The 17,165-nt window shown below is 44.5% G+C and overlaps 1 long non-coding RNA gene across 2 annotated transcripts in view; it reads left to right on the top strand.

Annotated features, from left to right (window-relative positions):
* The first annotated feature begins 739 nt into the window (after positions 1 to 739).
* The window catches only part of LOC135104700 (uncharacterized), a 43,068-nt gene continuing 26,642 nt past the window's right edge, over positions 740 to 17,165 (top strand). For both annotated transcript variants that reach the window (XR_010270494.1, XR_010270493.1), the window contains exons 1-2: positions 740 to 795; positions 9,996 to 10,092. This is a non-coding gene — a long non-coding RNA (uncharacterized LOC135104700). The remainder of the gene's footprint in view (positions 796 to 9,995; positions 10,093 to 17,165) is intronic.

Below are 17,165 nucleotides of genomic sequence, written 5' to 3'. Positions count from 1 at the left end.
CAAAGCTACTAATGTGTGACTATGTGGGTGTGTCTCTTGGGAAGGTGTGTTCTGTGAGACTCGTAAGTGTAGAGAAGTGACGTGGCGGTGTAGTGAAACCTTTACTTGTGTTGTGTTTTTGTAAATAATTCATGAGGGTAAAGTGTGGTTTTTGTATTTTTTTTTTTTACTATCTTCCTTCTTTTATCTTTTAGGTATTATTATTATTATTATTATTATTATTATTATTATTATTATTATTATTATTATTATTATTATTATTATTATTATTATTATCATTATTATTGTTATCATCATTACTACTACTACTACTACTACTACTACTACTACTACTACTACTACTACTACTACTACTACTACTACCACTACTATAATCACCATCACCATCATCATCATCATCATCATCATCATCATCATCATCATCATCATCATCATCACTATCATTCGCTCTCTATAATTCCAACGCAGAACATAAATCTCCCCGCGTCTCCTCCACTCCTCTCCGTCTCTCTCAGTCCACCCCACAAAAGCTTCTTATCTCCCCATATAATTCTCTGTCTATCTTACTTTCATTTACCATCAATATCTTGCTTTCCTGCGACTCTAATTGCCCGTGTATTATCTCTTCTTCGTATACTTTTCCTGCACCTGTCCATTTATCATATTTACTCCCTTATTTTCTAGATCGTTTGTGCTTGTTGCTTCATCTTTTGATTTTACAAGTATTTTATCTTCTCTCCAGTCGCCTCGTTCTGTCTCGGCAAGCCAAACCGTGTCCCCTGCAATGAAAACAAGGTAAAACTGCATCACCTGTTCAACTTTTCAATGCTTCTTTCTTACACCCTCTCACAACACCACCACCACAACTCCCCTCTCCTCTCCTCTCCTCTCCTTCCCCCTCCTCCCCTACTCTTCTTTCCTCTCCTCCGCCCTCTTCCCCCAAACTCTCATACATCGCAGGAGGAGAAGCCCCCACCCTTGCCCCCTTCTCACCTGGGGCTCGTCAGGGTTAAGGTAATTTCAATATGCAGGTGTTCATTAGGATGAGTCGTCGTCTTCCTGCAACTCCCGACTCTTTAGCCAAGATTCACCGCCGCCCAGATTAACCCGATGCAACAAGGAACAGGATTTAAGGCCCTGATTCATCGTGCCTCGAGTTGTGCTCTTTTTTTCTTTTTTTCTTTCTTTCTTTCTGTAACACACACACACACACACACACACACACACACACACACACACACACACACACACACACACACACACACACACACACACACACACACACACACACACACACACACACACACACACACACACACACACACACACACACACACACACACACACACACACACACACACACACACACACACACACACACACACACACACACACACACACACACACACACACACACACACACACACACACACACACACACACACACACACACACACACACACACACACACACACACACACACACACACACACACACACACACACACACACACACACACACACACACACACACACACACACACACACACACACACACACACACACACACACACACACACACACACACACACACACACACACACACACACACACACACACACACACACACACACACACACACACACACACACACACACACACACACACACACACACACACACACACACACACACACACACACACACACACACACACACACACACACACACACACACACACACACACACACACACACACACACACACACACACACACACACACACACACACACACACACACACACACACACACACACACACACACACACACACACACACACACACACACACACACACACACACACACACACACACACACACACACACACACACACACACACACACTCTCTCTCTCTCTCTCTCTCTCTCTCTCTCTCTCTCTCTCTCTCTCTCTCTCTCTCTCTCTCTCTCTCTCTCTCTCTCTCTCTCTCTCTCTCTCTCTCTCTCTCTCTCTCTCTCTCTTGTATTTTCCATTGCATGACTTTTTGCTGTTTTCTCTTTTTATCGAATGGTCTGCATAATTTTCTCAACTTTGTTCTTATTTCCTGACGTATTTTGTGACTCCTTAATGCTTGAGTCATCTGTCATTGAAAATTTGTCTTTGTGCTACTTAATAGATTGCATAGATTCATGTTATACCCTCCTGCTAACAATTTTGTACCCTTATATATATATATATATATATATATATATATATATATATATATATATATATATATATATATATATATATATATATATATATATATATATATATATATATATTCCTTAAAGTTTTTATCCTTTTCCTATGGGTGTCTTTCTTTCATTAGGTTTAATAGTTAACGTAATGTAAGGAACACTTTTGCTTCATTATATCTCTTAATTCATTATCACTAGTCTTCATGCCTTGCTGCAATTAACCTTACCTTCCTGGCCTTGATGGTTCGTGAAACGTTAATTTTGCAATGCCACTCCACAAGTAATATTATCCTTGTCCTATTCTCAGTCTGCCCAGCGCTTTTCTGTTCTTTTAATTTCCATATTTTCCGCTTCAAAAACTGGTATGTATTTCTAACGTAACTTTCATATTCATGCGTCATTGGAGTTATTTTCTTACATCTTTTCCTTTACCTTTTATTTTCACGTTATTCAGCAACACGAAAATTTCATCCTCGCAATTTTTCCCTTTCAATCTGCAGTGATATTAATGAATAAGATTAGGTATCACTTCGCACAACCAGGCTGCACAAAATGTTTTCTTCCTCCTCGACTGACTGGCGACGTAACAAATTTGCACACTCGTCCCTCGCTGTCTTTGGTCTTGCGGTGCTGTACATTTGGCACCAAGATAATCACCTGAACCGTTACCTGCTTGCCCGATACAGGTGTTCACTAATTATAGGGAGCCGATAACCAACTACTTGCTTGAAGCGGCTCAAGGCGGTACATGGGTGAAGTGAAGTGAAGTGAAGTGAAGTGAAGTGAAGTGAAGATAGTAAGTGCGGCGGTCTACTGTGTTATATTTTTGTGTATATTTAATTCACATTTCTCATACACACCCAGCTATCGTCCTCTCTCCCTTTCTTCCTCCCCCCATTCCTTCGTCTGAAGTCCGCAGCTAAACATCTCTCCCTCACTTCACCCGCTTTCATCCCCGTCCCTCCCCGTCCGCGGCGCCCTTCCCTATCACTCCCCATCCCTGCCAGACCACACACGGCCGACACACATGATTTTCGCGTTAATTTTTACACCGGCACGCAACCAGACCGGCCCGAGGGAACGCCGGCCAGTCATATCATTAAGGGTGCGGGCGGACTGAGGGAGCGAGGGATGAGGCAACGAGCAGTGAGGGACATGAGGCGGGTATGAGTGTGCACTGCGGTGTGAGGTATCGTGCGTGTGAGAAGATGAGGACGGGTAGGATAGATCCAGAGGGCGAGGGAGGTAAGCAAGGAAGGGGTTTAGGATGTGAGGGAAGTTAAAAGACAAAGGGAAGAAGGTGTGAATGAGATGAGACTGTGCAAGAGACAAGCTGAATCAGGAGGAGAGGAAGGAGGGAGGGAGGGAGAGAGAGGAGTAAGAGCCGTGAAGGAGAACAGTTGGCAGAGGAGTCAGGAGGCGAAAGAGCAAAAGGTGAGAGAGCAGCAAGGTCATGGAAGATGTGAAAGAGGAGGGAGAAGAGAAGGAGGAGGAAGTGGAGATAGGAGGAGGTAGGATGAGAGGAGAAGGAAGAGAATACACGCAGTTAGGTAAAGTAACAGATAGAGCAAAGCAGGAGGTAGAAATTGAAGAGAAATATGGAAGTGAAGAGAGGAGAGAACGACCGACGAAACATATTGATGGTAAATGCAAAAAAAAAAAAAAAAAAAATGAAAAGAGCAGCTGGAGAAAGCAGAATAAATGAAGAAAGAAAAGCGAGCACAAACTTTGATGAAGAGCACTGAGGAATGAAAGAGAGAAGCTGAGACAAGAACATTCACTGCTGCAGAACTGATAGCAAAAAGACGAAAGAAAAAGCCAGAAAATAAAACATGATTATTTTTAAGGAATGACTTGGAAATATGCCGTCCATCTCCCTCGGACCCAAAAACGTCAATACAGGTTCAATATACGCAGGATTTTTCATCGACACAACAAAATAATACGCCCAGAAACGTACGCCTCTGATAATTCAGTAACAAAAAGAAGTTACATTCAGACAACTCTCCCGCCTCGCGCAAAAAGTTGAAGAGGTAATAAATTCTTCAGATTCCCCGATTGGTGTGGCCGTTTTTATCCTGTTAAACGCTTTTCAAATAGTTTTCATAATTCTGGAATCGAGTTCGGCGGCAGCAGAGATGAAGGGTTGGATGCCTTGAGCGTTCGTACTGAAATCTGTTGGCGTGTGAAAATCCTCGCTTGTCAGGGATTAGTTGACATCCCGCGTTGTCTTATCGCGAGGGACGTTTAAGATTTGTACATAAGTTGGATAAAAATTCACCCGGGCATATTTAATTCTCGGAAAGAGGCGGGTTGGACTTGAATACAAATCAGGCTATAATTCAGGAGTGAGAGGCGCGGCCGCGGTGTGCGTCAACCCGCGGCGGAGGAATACAATTATGGCTCACTAGACGCTGATTTGATATGCTCCACTTCGGCAAAGTTGAAAGATATCGGAGCCAATGCGTTTACCGGTGAGTAATAAAAGAAATATTAATAGCAACGCCCTATAAGAGAAATCGAATCCCTTACTCTTGCGCCACACGAGATTAATGATCACTAATATTTCTAGCCGTGGAACTACTTTGCAGTAATGACGTGACACCGCGGAGGGATCAAGGCGAGGCGAGGCGAGGCGAGGCAGACGGGCGGGGATACGAACGGGCAATGCTGACATAACCTTTACCGGATGGTGGTGCCTTGTGACCTTGAAACTTGGGTGACAGCGGTGAGTTTATTAATGGCACCGATCCCAGGCAGTGGTGGTGATTCGGGGACATGCAACCTTCTTCATTTTTCTACCTCATTGCCTAGTCACCCTTGCCTTGATCGTTCCGGGGAAGAATGGGGCGTTGAAAAGCGTCGTTAGTTCGTATCTTGTCGCGTGGGTTGGCGTTACGGGCTGGGTAACTTGTAGTCTTCTCTCAGCACTTGCCTTTCATGCTTATATCTATTGGTTACTTAACGAAGGGGAGGAAGAAGATTGCGAGCTGTGCGGACGAGCAAGGAAAGCTAAGGGTGTGAAGGGAATGAAGGACGGGTGAAAGAGGCACAGAGGAAAGGCAGAGGAGTTGTAGGGAATAAGAAGCAAAGTGTATGAGGAAAAAATGTCAATGATGTTAGGGAGGTTTTGGGGATAACTGTGTGTGTGTGAGAGAGAGAGAGAGAGAGAGAGAGAGAGAGAGAGAGAGAGAGAGAGAGAGAGAGAGAGAGAGAGAGAGAGAGAGAGAGAGAGAGAGAGAGAATCTTTCCCACACACACACACACACACACACACACACACACACACACACACACACACACACACACACACACACACACACACACACACACACACACACACACACACACACACACACACACACACACACACACACACACACACACACACACACACACACACACACACACACACACACTGCTGCCTATATCAACAAGCAGATCGTCACAAAAATCCACAAAAGACGCAGTTCTTCCCAGTGTTACATCAGAGTCTGAGGAAACACGAGTCACTGGACTGCCGCGTCAGCATACTGGAATGAACCGAAGTGATACAGTGAAAACAATGCAAAACAAATCGATAGGTAAAGAGAAAAATGTAAAAAAAAATAACAAATAGATTAACGATACAAAATATGACAAACTAGTAAATGAAAGGAAAGAAGTAGTAAGAGAAAGATAGTAGAAGAGAAAAATGTAAAAAAAAAATAGATAAACGATACAAAATATGACAAACTAGTAAGTGAAAAGGAAAGAAATAGTAAGAGTAAGAAATTGGATATTTTAGGTACGAGTATTATTACAAAACACGTTACACAACAATTACCCTTCCACAAACACAATAGAAAACCCAAATAGTACAAAGCACGTCATTCCCAGAGACAAAAGAGTGTAACATACAAACTACACCACCATTTTTCACCCTCAACATCTGATCTAACCCGCAGATATTAACTTCCTAACTAACCCACCCAGTCCACCTTAGGAAAGTATCATTCTTATTTACCCCATCGCCTGCCTATAGTCCAGTGATGGATGGAAGGCGTCAGCAGGTGCAGCAGGTTAATTAGAGCAAGTAGGTATGAGAGGGGGGGGGGGCACGTTTCCGCCTCCTTCATGTATAACGTTAATGAAGGAGGAGAGGAATCGGGGCATTTTGATTACCCTATTATCTTGTATTTCTTCCCCCCAGTGGACCACCCTGGCGTTCCTCTCTTATTATTCACCCTTGCAACTCGCCCTTTCATCCCCGCCCTTCCTCCATCCCGCCCATCATCCCTATTCTCCTCCTCTCCCGCATCCCTCACTCATTGCCCACTCCACGAACGGCTACTTCCTTGAGATTCCTTGCCGCAACCGAGTACACGTGTCTCTGCCTCAGCTACCTATGTCTAGCCTTTTCTGTATGCTCTTGTCTTTATCCACGTTCTGGTGTTTTTCTGGTGTTTTTTTTTCTTTTTCTTTGGTTTCCGGTGGTCTGTTACACGTTTGGGTTAACTTTGGGTATTGTTTCTTTTTTCTCTTTTTTATTTTGTATATTTGTTCTTTGCTTTTATGTGTTTTTTCTTTGTTTTATGTTTTGTTCTTTTTTTTTCGTGTGTTTTCGATGGTCTTCCTTCTGTTTATTTTCTATTTTCACTTGATTTATGTATTTGGTGTTTGTTTCTTATTTTCATTGTTTGCTTTTCTGCGTGTTTATTCCCGTTCTTACCATTCCCTTGTCTTATTACCATTTACTCTATTCCTTCTTCTCTTCCTAACATCTTCCATTTTTCATTTTCCCGTCTACTTCTCATCCACTTTCATATTTCCTCTACTTTTCCTCCCACCTCTCTCCATCTATCATCCCATCTCCATCTATATCTCATCCTCACCTACTTTTATCTTTCTTTCACCTTCCTCCACTTTTCAGCCTTATGTTAACCCGTTCGTGGCTCCCATCTACCTCTCTCCCTTCATCTCATCTTACCCTCCTCCCTCTTCTCCGACATCTCATCTCTCCCCACGTAATTAATCAGAGCACCTGTGATTACGAAAAAGGTGTATAATTACAATGACTAACCCGACCACCGGCGACATCCTCACCTCTCCCAGGCCTCTCCCACCTCTCACTATTCTCCACTTACCTCCTCCACAGCACCTGGCCTCTTTCTTCAACTCAGTGCCTCAATTTGCGTCACTATTCACACGCACATGGCATTTTACGCACATGGCACTCCCTATACGCACACAGGAGGTCGCTCGTATGTATGTATGTGTTTGTGTGTGTGTATTTTTTAAGATTCTGAACGCTTGTTAGGCTTCATATGCACATAAGGGGGCATCACACGCACATGAAATACCATTTGTCACACACACACACACACACACACACACACACACACACACACACACACACACACACACACACACAGTCCTGTCAGGTGTGACGTTTCCTTTCACGTACTGGGCAGTTTTTCCATGATTTCTTTCCTGGTTATTGTTAATCGTGGATACCGCAATCTTTTTTTTTTTTTTTTGTATTTTCTATCTTCGTAATGCAATTTCTCTCTTTTGAGTCTTTTGTTCGAGGATAAATTGTATTAGTTTTGTTTATTGCTTTTTCTTTTTCTTTTATTTAGTTTAATTCTTCTTTGGATTGTTTTCCGAATTTGTGAAGATTTGTTGAATTGAATTTCTTATTGTTCTTTTACTGATTTTTTTTTTTGTGTAGTTATATTCACAGTCTCCTTGCAATACCCATTCTCTCTCTCTCTCTCTCTCTCTCTCTCTCTCTCTCTCTCTCTCTCTCTCTCTCTCTCTCTCTCTCTCTCTCTCTCTCTCTCTCTCTCTCTCTCTCTCTCTCTCTCTCTCTCTCTCTCTCTCTCTCTCTCTAAACACACTGGTCATGCCGAGGTTGCCATTTTTTAAGAGCAAGCTAAGTCCAGACACAACACTCGGGGCGGGCTGTGAGTGCTGGGCCTCCTCCCCCCTCATGGTCCGCTCTCGAGGGCCACTTGGTGTTTTGTTGACCCTCAGAGGCGGCGGGAACACGGGCCTGTTTTGTCTCGATCCAAACACACACCCGGCTAGTGTTTGTGACAAGTGTTGCCGAATGTAACTGTTGATTTTAGCAAAGCTACGTGTGTACGTGTGTGTGTGTGTGTGTGTGTGTGTGTGTGTGTGTGTGTGTGTGTGTCAGGAGGAAAAAGGTAACCAAAGGGACATCAGGAATTACAGTATTATCAGCAATTTAAACAGTGGTAATGGTTGTAATGGTAATTGTTGTACGGTATTTGTGATTTTGTTTGTGATGATGGTGGTGGTAGTTGTGTTAATGGCGGGCAAAGTTCTGGTTCTGCTGATGTTGTTAAATCGCGCCTCAGATAGTGTTGCGGTTTGTTTTATGGCCCTCTAGACGACCTTATCCTCACCATATAACTTCCTTCTGTCAGTCTTTCTATCCATCTCTCCGTTTGTCTCTTAGTTATTTGAAAGCATGCAGGCTCACTTCGTACTCGTGCTCTTCTCAACTGCAAATCGGTTTCATATTGTCACAGTGAATGCCAACTGAATGTTTGTTCTCATTCAGTATAATTTATGTATATAGTACTTTAGATCAAATGTTTTGCACCGTCCCTCTTTTATAGTGGCAGAAAAGAAAAATAAGATTAAAGTAGAAAGGTAGAAATTGATGTGAAAATCTCTGGACTTCATGTAAATACGACAAACAAAGAGGAGAGAAGGAAGGAACGAGTAAGTAAAGGAGAAGTAAACTTTTTGAACTGTGAAAAACTTGTCAGGTTAAAAAGACAGTAGCTACTGAAAACTGTGTGAAGGAATGAAGGAGAAGGAAAATACTGAGGTGAAGGTGGAAGTGAAGGGTAAGTGAGGAAGCGGGTTAGAGCGTGAGAGAGGTGAGGGAGTGAGAAATGAAGTAACGAGGGGGAGGGAGAGAGGAAGGCTGGGTGTGGGAGTGAGGCGTCCGTAGAGATGCATCGACGGTATATTATGGAAGGAGGCTCTTATAAGCAGAAAACTTTGATTCTCTTTAATGAACCCTTCACTGTAACACGATCTGCACGTTAGACTAGATACTGCATAATCTTGGACTCTTTATTTAGAGTTTATCTGTTGTTGATAATAAAAGAAACATTCTATAAAAGAGGTAGATCGTAGGATTGAGAGAGAGAGAGAGAGAGAGAGAGAGAGAGAGAGAGAGAGAGAGAGAGAGAGAGAGAGAGAGAGAGAGAGAGAGAGAGAGAATGTATCACACACACACACACACACACACACACACCACAACACCGCACCAGCAGGCCACCCACGAGTGTCCTGAGCGCCGCCATTCCTCAGTTCGTGTCAATGTCTCGCCTCGCAGCGCCGCCAATCAGGGACGTGGCCTGGGGGTGGCACCGGGCACACCTTGACGCACCGAGACCGCCGTATGTTGTCCCTTCGTATTAGTTCAAGTCTGTCCTCTCTCTCTCTCTCTCTCTCTCTCTCTCTCTCTCTCTCTCTCTCTCTCTCTCTCTCTCTCTCTCTCTCTCTCTCTCTCTCTCTCTCTCTCTCTCTCTCTCTCTCTCTCCGCCAACCCTAATATTACCAAGTTAAGCCCTAAAAGCAAGAAGAAAGGGAGTAGAGGTTAGAGGTTTCAACGCCAAATATCGAACATGCATTGCACCGGAATACGTATAATAGAATGGCTTACGTCAGCGTCTGATGTGTATAATTTCGTGACTCAGTATTTACTCTTTATCTCTCCTTTTTTTTTAAGCTCGCCTTGGTGTGCAATTATAGACGAGGACGGAGGGCGGGTAGGTTCGTCATGCCTCGCTTCTAATCAGTAAACGTTTGGAATATCTCGCGAATGGGTAAGTTGCACGCTTGTAGTCATGGGAGAGGTTGGGGAGAAGTGCTCACAGCTGATGCTCGCCTCTCTCGCATGCACACCGGCGGGAGAGGCTGCATGTCGCTTGGGAGTGAAGTGCTGCTCAAGTTTCTGGGAGGTTTGACATGAGTGTGTGTGGCAATCAGACACTTTGCCATGTGTTGCAGTTTGGCTTAGGAAATGAAGGAAGTTGTGAGAATAATATGCCGGTATTGCTGTCAGTACAAACATCTAAACTAATGCTTTCCTTCAACTTTATTGACCATTATCGCCACCAGCATCACCACGATCACCAGCGTCAGCATCACTACTATCATCATAACCACTATCTAGCCAATGTATATCCACTCATGGCGAGAAAATAAGACTGCTTTTATTATTGTATGTTTGTTATTTCTGTCATTATTATTTGTATTATTTCCTTTAGCATGCATCTGTTCACCACTATCACCACTATCTGTTAACGCCATTACGAAACTACATCAGGAGAACAAACACATATACCTAACACTAACCTAACAGTACATACAGTTTATCCCCAGTGAAAGACAGCGATACAGCTTCCCTCCCTTCCACCACCTCTCCCTTCCCTCTGCCTTCCCCCGCGGCTCCACATCAGACCAAATCGCGTCTTTACGGCTCCCTCTCGTCCCTACGCGGTTCGCCACAGGAAATAATTAAACGACTCACGACTCAGGCCGCAAAGACCCCATCTGCCCTCTAAGCCTATGTCGGTCTGATTGTCTGGGCGTGGATGGAGGCAGCGCACTGGCTTCCTCGTTTTATGGTTGTCTTCTTACCTTGAGGCGTAACAAACACACACACACACACACACTCTCTCTCTCTCTCTCTCTCTCTCTCTCTCTCTCTCTCTCTCTCTCTCTCTCTCTCTCTCTCTCTCTCTCTCTCTCTCTCTCTCTCTCTGTTATTGCCCCGGCTCTTTATTCCCGTTCTCATATCGGCAATTAGAAGAGGCTGAAAGCGTAATTGGCGGGAAGTGGTGTTTAAGCGATGCATTGTGTCTGATTTATGGTGTAATTGACCGTACATTTATCCTCGAACGTGATGATGCCACTCGGAAAAAAGTGAGACATGGGGAGGCAGAAGAAGAAGAAAGAGAAAAATGAGACCGGGAAGAGAAGAAGAAACGCTTTCCGGTGTTTTAATAAGTCGAAGGTATTAAATTGTCGTCTTGATTTTTAGCGACAGCAATTTGTAAGGCAATCATAGAATAATCTGTTTTCATTTTTCCGAACAAATTGCGGGTTTGTTCTATGTTTTCCATCATCCGGTAGTGGGAGTAAAAATAATCGTTTTAACAGTGTTAGTGAACGGACGCCACGCTCCTAACTTAACAGAATTTACTGCGGTCTCATGCCCTCCTCTCTCCTCTCCTCTCCTTACCCCTTTGGCGACGAATCGATTAAGGTCCGGGATATTGCAAGAACGTGGAATACCAACTCAGAGAAAAGGAGAGAAAAAGAGAATTAGGATGCAGTTTAACTACTTCCGGGAGAATCTGAAGCAGGCAGTCAGTGTGGCTTGGCGTTTCAGTGCACCTGTCATGAATAATACATTTAGGATCTGCTGTGAAGGCATTTGTTTCTCTCTTTCTTATCGTTTCTTACATTCTTTACTAAATGCCGACACGAAACCATAAATGTCAGTCGCATGTTTTTTTTTTTTTTCGTCTCCTAACACACCATAGGGTGATTGGCGTGAGAAACCGTGTGTGTGTATGTATGTGTGTATGTGTGTGTCTCTCTCCTCCCCCATTCTCCCCCTCTCTGTCTCTTTCTCCAGGCGATTGGGATGTAAAGGGATTAGGCCTCTCTGTCCATCTATAGGTACAAAAGAAGCATGTCTAATCCTCTATAGCTGTAGGTATTTTTTTAGAATGAGAGTGAAGGTTGGAATGATTGATGGAGGAATTATTCTCCTGTTTTACATACGCTTCTCTTGTAGTGCTCTTTTTTTCTTCGTGTCACTCCCAGTTAATCTCTTCTTACATGTCGTGATCCTCTTCCATAACTGGCTGAAGATCACGTCCCGGTAATTAGTTGTGTTATTGTATTATGTGATTGTGTTTTATGGTTTCCTGGCTCAGAGAGAGAGAGAGAGAGAGAGAGAGAGAGAGAGAGAGAGAGAGAGAGAGAGAGAGAGAGAGAGAGAGAGAATTTATTAGACTCAGACTTTTTACAAAGTATGGAGCAGAGAGAGAGAGAGGGGGAGAGAGAGAGAGAGAGAGAGAGAGAGAGAGAGAGAGAGAGAGAGAGAGAGAGAGAGAGAGAGAGAGAGAGAGAGAGAGAGAGAGAGAGATGAGATGAGATGAGATGAGATGGAACGCTCACACATCGAGGTGGATCACTACTTACCTTTACGTACAAATCTCAGCTCTTGCTGTTGCTTATTTATACCCTGAAAAAGCTTCGTGGAGGACTGGAAAAAAGTATAAAATGCAAGAAAATCCTTAAACTCAAGATCCCCCAGACGAGATAGAGAACGAAAGAGGACACCAACATAACCAACCTGATTCAGTATATTCAAATTATTGTTTATCTTTACCACGATCTTACTTTGTTAGATTGGGAAAAATATTTACGTCAGAAGGAATGTGTTATTATTGGAGTCCCTCCCAGCTCGTGCCTGTGTGAGAACAGTGCTTCTGGTGTGCGTAATACCTGTATAAGGTGTGAAGTGGGAAGTGTCAAGAGATGTAAGTGGAGGGAAAACATAAGGGTAATGTGTAGCTTGAAGATTGTAAAGAATGTGAGGATGTGAGGACGAAGGAGTAAAAAATGAATTAAAGATGCAGAAGAAGGATATGAGAGATTTTTTTGAGGGGAAAGTAAGGGTATACATGAGACAAAAAGGGAATAATGAAATTGGAGGAGGGAGCAAACATGAGTTTAAGACGCAGTTTGTTGAGATGGAAGAATATGAGGACAGAAAGTAAAAAGTAGGAAGATGCATTAGAGGCATGTTAGATGGAGCTGGATTAAAGGGAGGAAGAATTTGTAAGAAACAACCTAAAAGGAAAATTTATAACAGAACAGGAAAATAGAAACATAAAAAAGCAGAACAAGGAATTTATTCACTTACTTTGTACTGAGGAATTTCCTACAACGCAAGTGCAAATTGAGACGAGCTGAAGATTGAATAAAAGAAATATACCAAAGGAAAAAAGCAGAATATTGATAGGCGCGTGGAAGATAAATGAAGAGATAAGACGACGTGGGATCATACACTCACAGGTTTCCATGCGCTGTCTAGAACGCGAAATGGAAATTCTTTTTTATTACAATTCGCAAAATATGAAAATTACAGGAGCGGAAGAAGAGAGACCCACGCCAGAAATTTGACTTATTTTCTTTTTATACTAAATTTCCCGTTACTGAATCATTCCACCATTTCTTTGTATTGAAATTCGGGGTGTGTGTGTGTGTGTGTGTGTGTGTGTGTGTGTGTGGCCATGTTGTGTGCGTTCTTCTGCATGATATGATGAGTAAGCTCATATAAGTGTGTGTGTGTGTGTGTGTGTGTGTGTGTGTGTGTGTGTGTGTGTGTGTGTGTGTGTGTGTGTGTGTGGGTGGGTGGGTGGGTGGGTGGGTGGGTGGGTGGGTGGGTGGGTGCGTGCGTGCGTGTGTGTGCGTGCGTGCGTGTGTGTGCGTGCATGCGCGCGGGTGTGGGTGGGTGATTGGGTGGGAGTGCTGGTGCCAGAGGAAAAACATGGGTTTCTTATATACGAGTCTGGGAAAATTGTCAAGGCAGGAGTGCAACAACCATGATTAATCCCAAATTTATGGCTATAAAAGCAATATCATAAGGAGCCACAATCATCTCACTCGATAGCCACACACTTTTTCTTCACACTCTCCCTCCTCCTGTTGCTGCTGGTTGTCCCTGTCCTCCTCCTATTCCTCCTCACTTTCCTCCAGCTCCTCACTTCCATATATAGCCGTTGTCCTCCTTTTCCTTTTATCGTCCTCTCGTCGTCCTCTCGTCCCTTTCATCCTCCTCGTCCTCATGTTGCTGCGTATGCTCATCTCTTCTTCCTCCTCCTCCTCCTCCTCCTCCTCCTCCTCCTCCTCCTCCTCCTCCTCCTCCTCCTCCTCCTCTATAATTTAAGAGGACAAGTTTTATGTTACTATGGCCTTTGGCACATCAGGGTCAGAGGCTCGAGAGAGAGAGAGAGAGAGAGAGAGAGAGAGAGAGAGAGAGAGAGAGAGAGAGAGAGAGAGAGAGAGAGAGAGAGAGAAATTGCACATAGATCCTAACAGAACGATACTAGAAACAAAACCACACATTGCATACGAAAGGGAACCAAACAGACGCAAAAGATTTCAGCATCTGAAGTGTCCTGGAAGTCTGGCTGGAACAGTAGCCCACAATTCGATGGTCGCCAGTACAGATGTCCACCAAAAATGGGCGTCTTTTCCGAGGGTGGCGCGGACACACACCTTTTTCAGAGGGTGTGCAACCGCTGCAGGTGACATCTTAGGGGTGCCAAGGAGGAGGACGAAGAGATAACCTACCTGGCGAGATTACAACTAAGGTAAAATTCAATTACAGCGGCGGGCGTGTGAGGGTCCCCGAGGCGCCCTGGTGTTGGCGGCAGCGGCAGGGTGAGGGTGACAGTCATGGCCCGCTGATCATTGCTTCTACGAGCACAATAAAAAAGGAAAGGGAGAAAAAGAGATAGAGATAAAGAGAGAGAGGGGATGAGGAGACAGGAGGAGAGGGAGAGAGGGAGAAAAAATAGAAGGGGTTTATCAGAGCAAGGTGATCATTACAGGTATTCCGTTACTGTCACTTGAGCGGCCGGGGGATGAGGGGGTTACCGGGACAGGTAATCAGGAAGAGTATTCAGTTACCTGGAGGTGAAGGCAGGGACGAGTGAGGGCGGCGGGCGGTCCCTCCGTCCTGCCCGCGGTGTGAATCTAATGGATAGCCGCCATATTTCTCCAGCGCCGCTTTGTATTCTGAACCCCCGCAGACGTTTTCCTGGCAGCCAATCGTAAACCGTGTTCAGACTTACACGTTTGGATGCTGATTGTTGATTGGCTGAGAGCACGGCGCGATTAGTCGGTGCATGCCAGACGGAAGCGTCTCCCACGATACTGCGAAGGTTTTAATTAGGTTTCTTAATGCCTGGCCGCTCCACCGCCGAGACTCGCGGCCCAGCACACTGCCGTTAAGGTCCCCAAAATTCTAAAATTCAAGAAAGAATGAGCGGCTTAGAAAAACACAAACCCTGGAGGAAAGCAGATAACAGGTCTATATCCAATCAATTACTACGGCCGTGCAAGAACAGACCTTGAGGTGCACGCCAGAACCGCCGCCAAACGAGAACTCGAGTCTGTGGCAGCGGCGGCGAGCAAAGGAGCGTTTTCATTGGCTGGGACTCGAGTAAGGCGTCTGGAATATAACAAAACTGGAAGCGAATCAGGAATAGTGACTTAACGTTGGTGCAAAAGAAGACCATACCACACAGTAACACAACACAACACTTCACCTACACTCAGGAACACGCGTGCACAACACCGCACTTAGCTGGTTCGCTTCAGGCAATCACTCCAGTTAATCTTGTCCCCTGAAGCTAAACGAAACTAGCCACAGGAGAGGCGGTGGGTTAGGAGGGACCGGCGGCTGTGAACGGGACGCGAGGGGGTGTAATGAATGATGGAACGAGTGACGCTTAATAACGTCTATCGCGCGCCATCTCCTGGTCGCGGCTACTGGGCAAGGGGAGGCTGAGGCGCTGGTGGCTGGCTGGACCGCGAGGGTGAAGGACTAGTAGGGAAAGAGAGATGGGGTTAAGATTGCCATTGAAGATATTGCTGTTGTGTCGTCTGCTGTTAAAGTTTGTTTGTGTGTGTGTGTGTGTGTGTGTGTGTGTGTGTGTGTGTGTGTGTGTGTGTGTGTGTGTGTGTGTGTGTGTGTGTGTGTGTATCTGCAGTCTCTCTCTCTCTCTCTCTCTCTCTCTCTCTCTCTCTCTCTCTCTCTCTCTCTCTCTCTCTCTCTCTCTCTCTCTCTCTCTCTCTCTCTCTCTCTCTCTCCGTCTCTTTTTTTAACATTACATACATAAAAAAGTAAGATAACATTGAATTGCGGAAAGGAGCTGTGGTCTTAAGCTAAAAATTATCAGTCATGTGTCATCTCTCTCTCTCTCTCTCTCTCTCTCTCTCTCTCTCTCTCTCTCTCTCTCTCTCTCTCTCTCTCTCTCTCTCTCTCTCTCTCTCTCTCTCTCTCTCTCTCTCTGCTGCAGTATTCATGACCGCCGCCCCGTAACCATCAGAAGTGTGGGCGTGTAGGCGTGTGGTGGGAATGAAAATCGGAAATTGATAACCAGTCACAGTGTCACCTGCAGGGAATCGTAGGTAGACTCTCGCCTCCTTTTATTTCCTATCCGCCCAATCTATACATTTATGCATTCATCCGTCTCTCTGTCTCTGTGTATGCATGTATGTATGTATGTATCGATCTGCATCTGCGTTCCTATCTATTCGTATCTGTGCATTCATCCATCCATTATTTTATTGTTTCTTTTCCTCTCTCCTGCATATTTGGTGAGTCGTCCGTTATACATCAATATATTTCTTTTATTCTCATCGCTTTATAGAATAACGGAGACTGGAGCAAGTGAGCAAGTGAGAAAGCGAGAGAGAGAGAGAGAGAGAGAGAGAGAGAGAGAGAGAGAGAGAGAGAGAGAGAGAGAGAGAGAGAGAGAGAGAGAGAGAGAGAGAGAGAGAGAGAGAGAGAGAGAGAGAGAGAGAGAGAGAGAGAGAGAGAGCGTTCAGTTAGCGGTCAGGAATCTTTCGTGACCATCTCGACCCTCCTTCCCCGCGCACTCTCTTGTCTCCAGTGTATTTAGGCTACAGAAGTCTGTCATTACTACCAAGAGAGAGAGAGAGAGAGAGAGAGAGAGAGAGAGAGAGAGGTAATTAGTCATCATACCATAACTCGCTATTCAGCCTCACCTGCTTCAGCTTCTCCTCCTGTCCATTTTAAACAGTAAGGTGAGCGCGAACTTAACTAATATCCACCTTGTGATAA

This window comes from Scylla paramamosain, chromosome 11 (assembly GCF_035594125.1).
Source record: "Scylla paramamosain isolate STU-SP2022 chromosome 11, ASM3559412v1, whole genome shotgun sequence".
NCBI lineage: Eukaryota > Metazoa > Arthropoda > Malacostraca > Decapoda > Portunidae > Scylla > Scylla paramamosain.
This window is presented reverse-complemented; position numbering and strand designations above follow the sequence as displayed.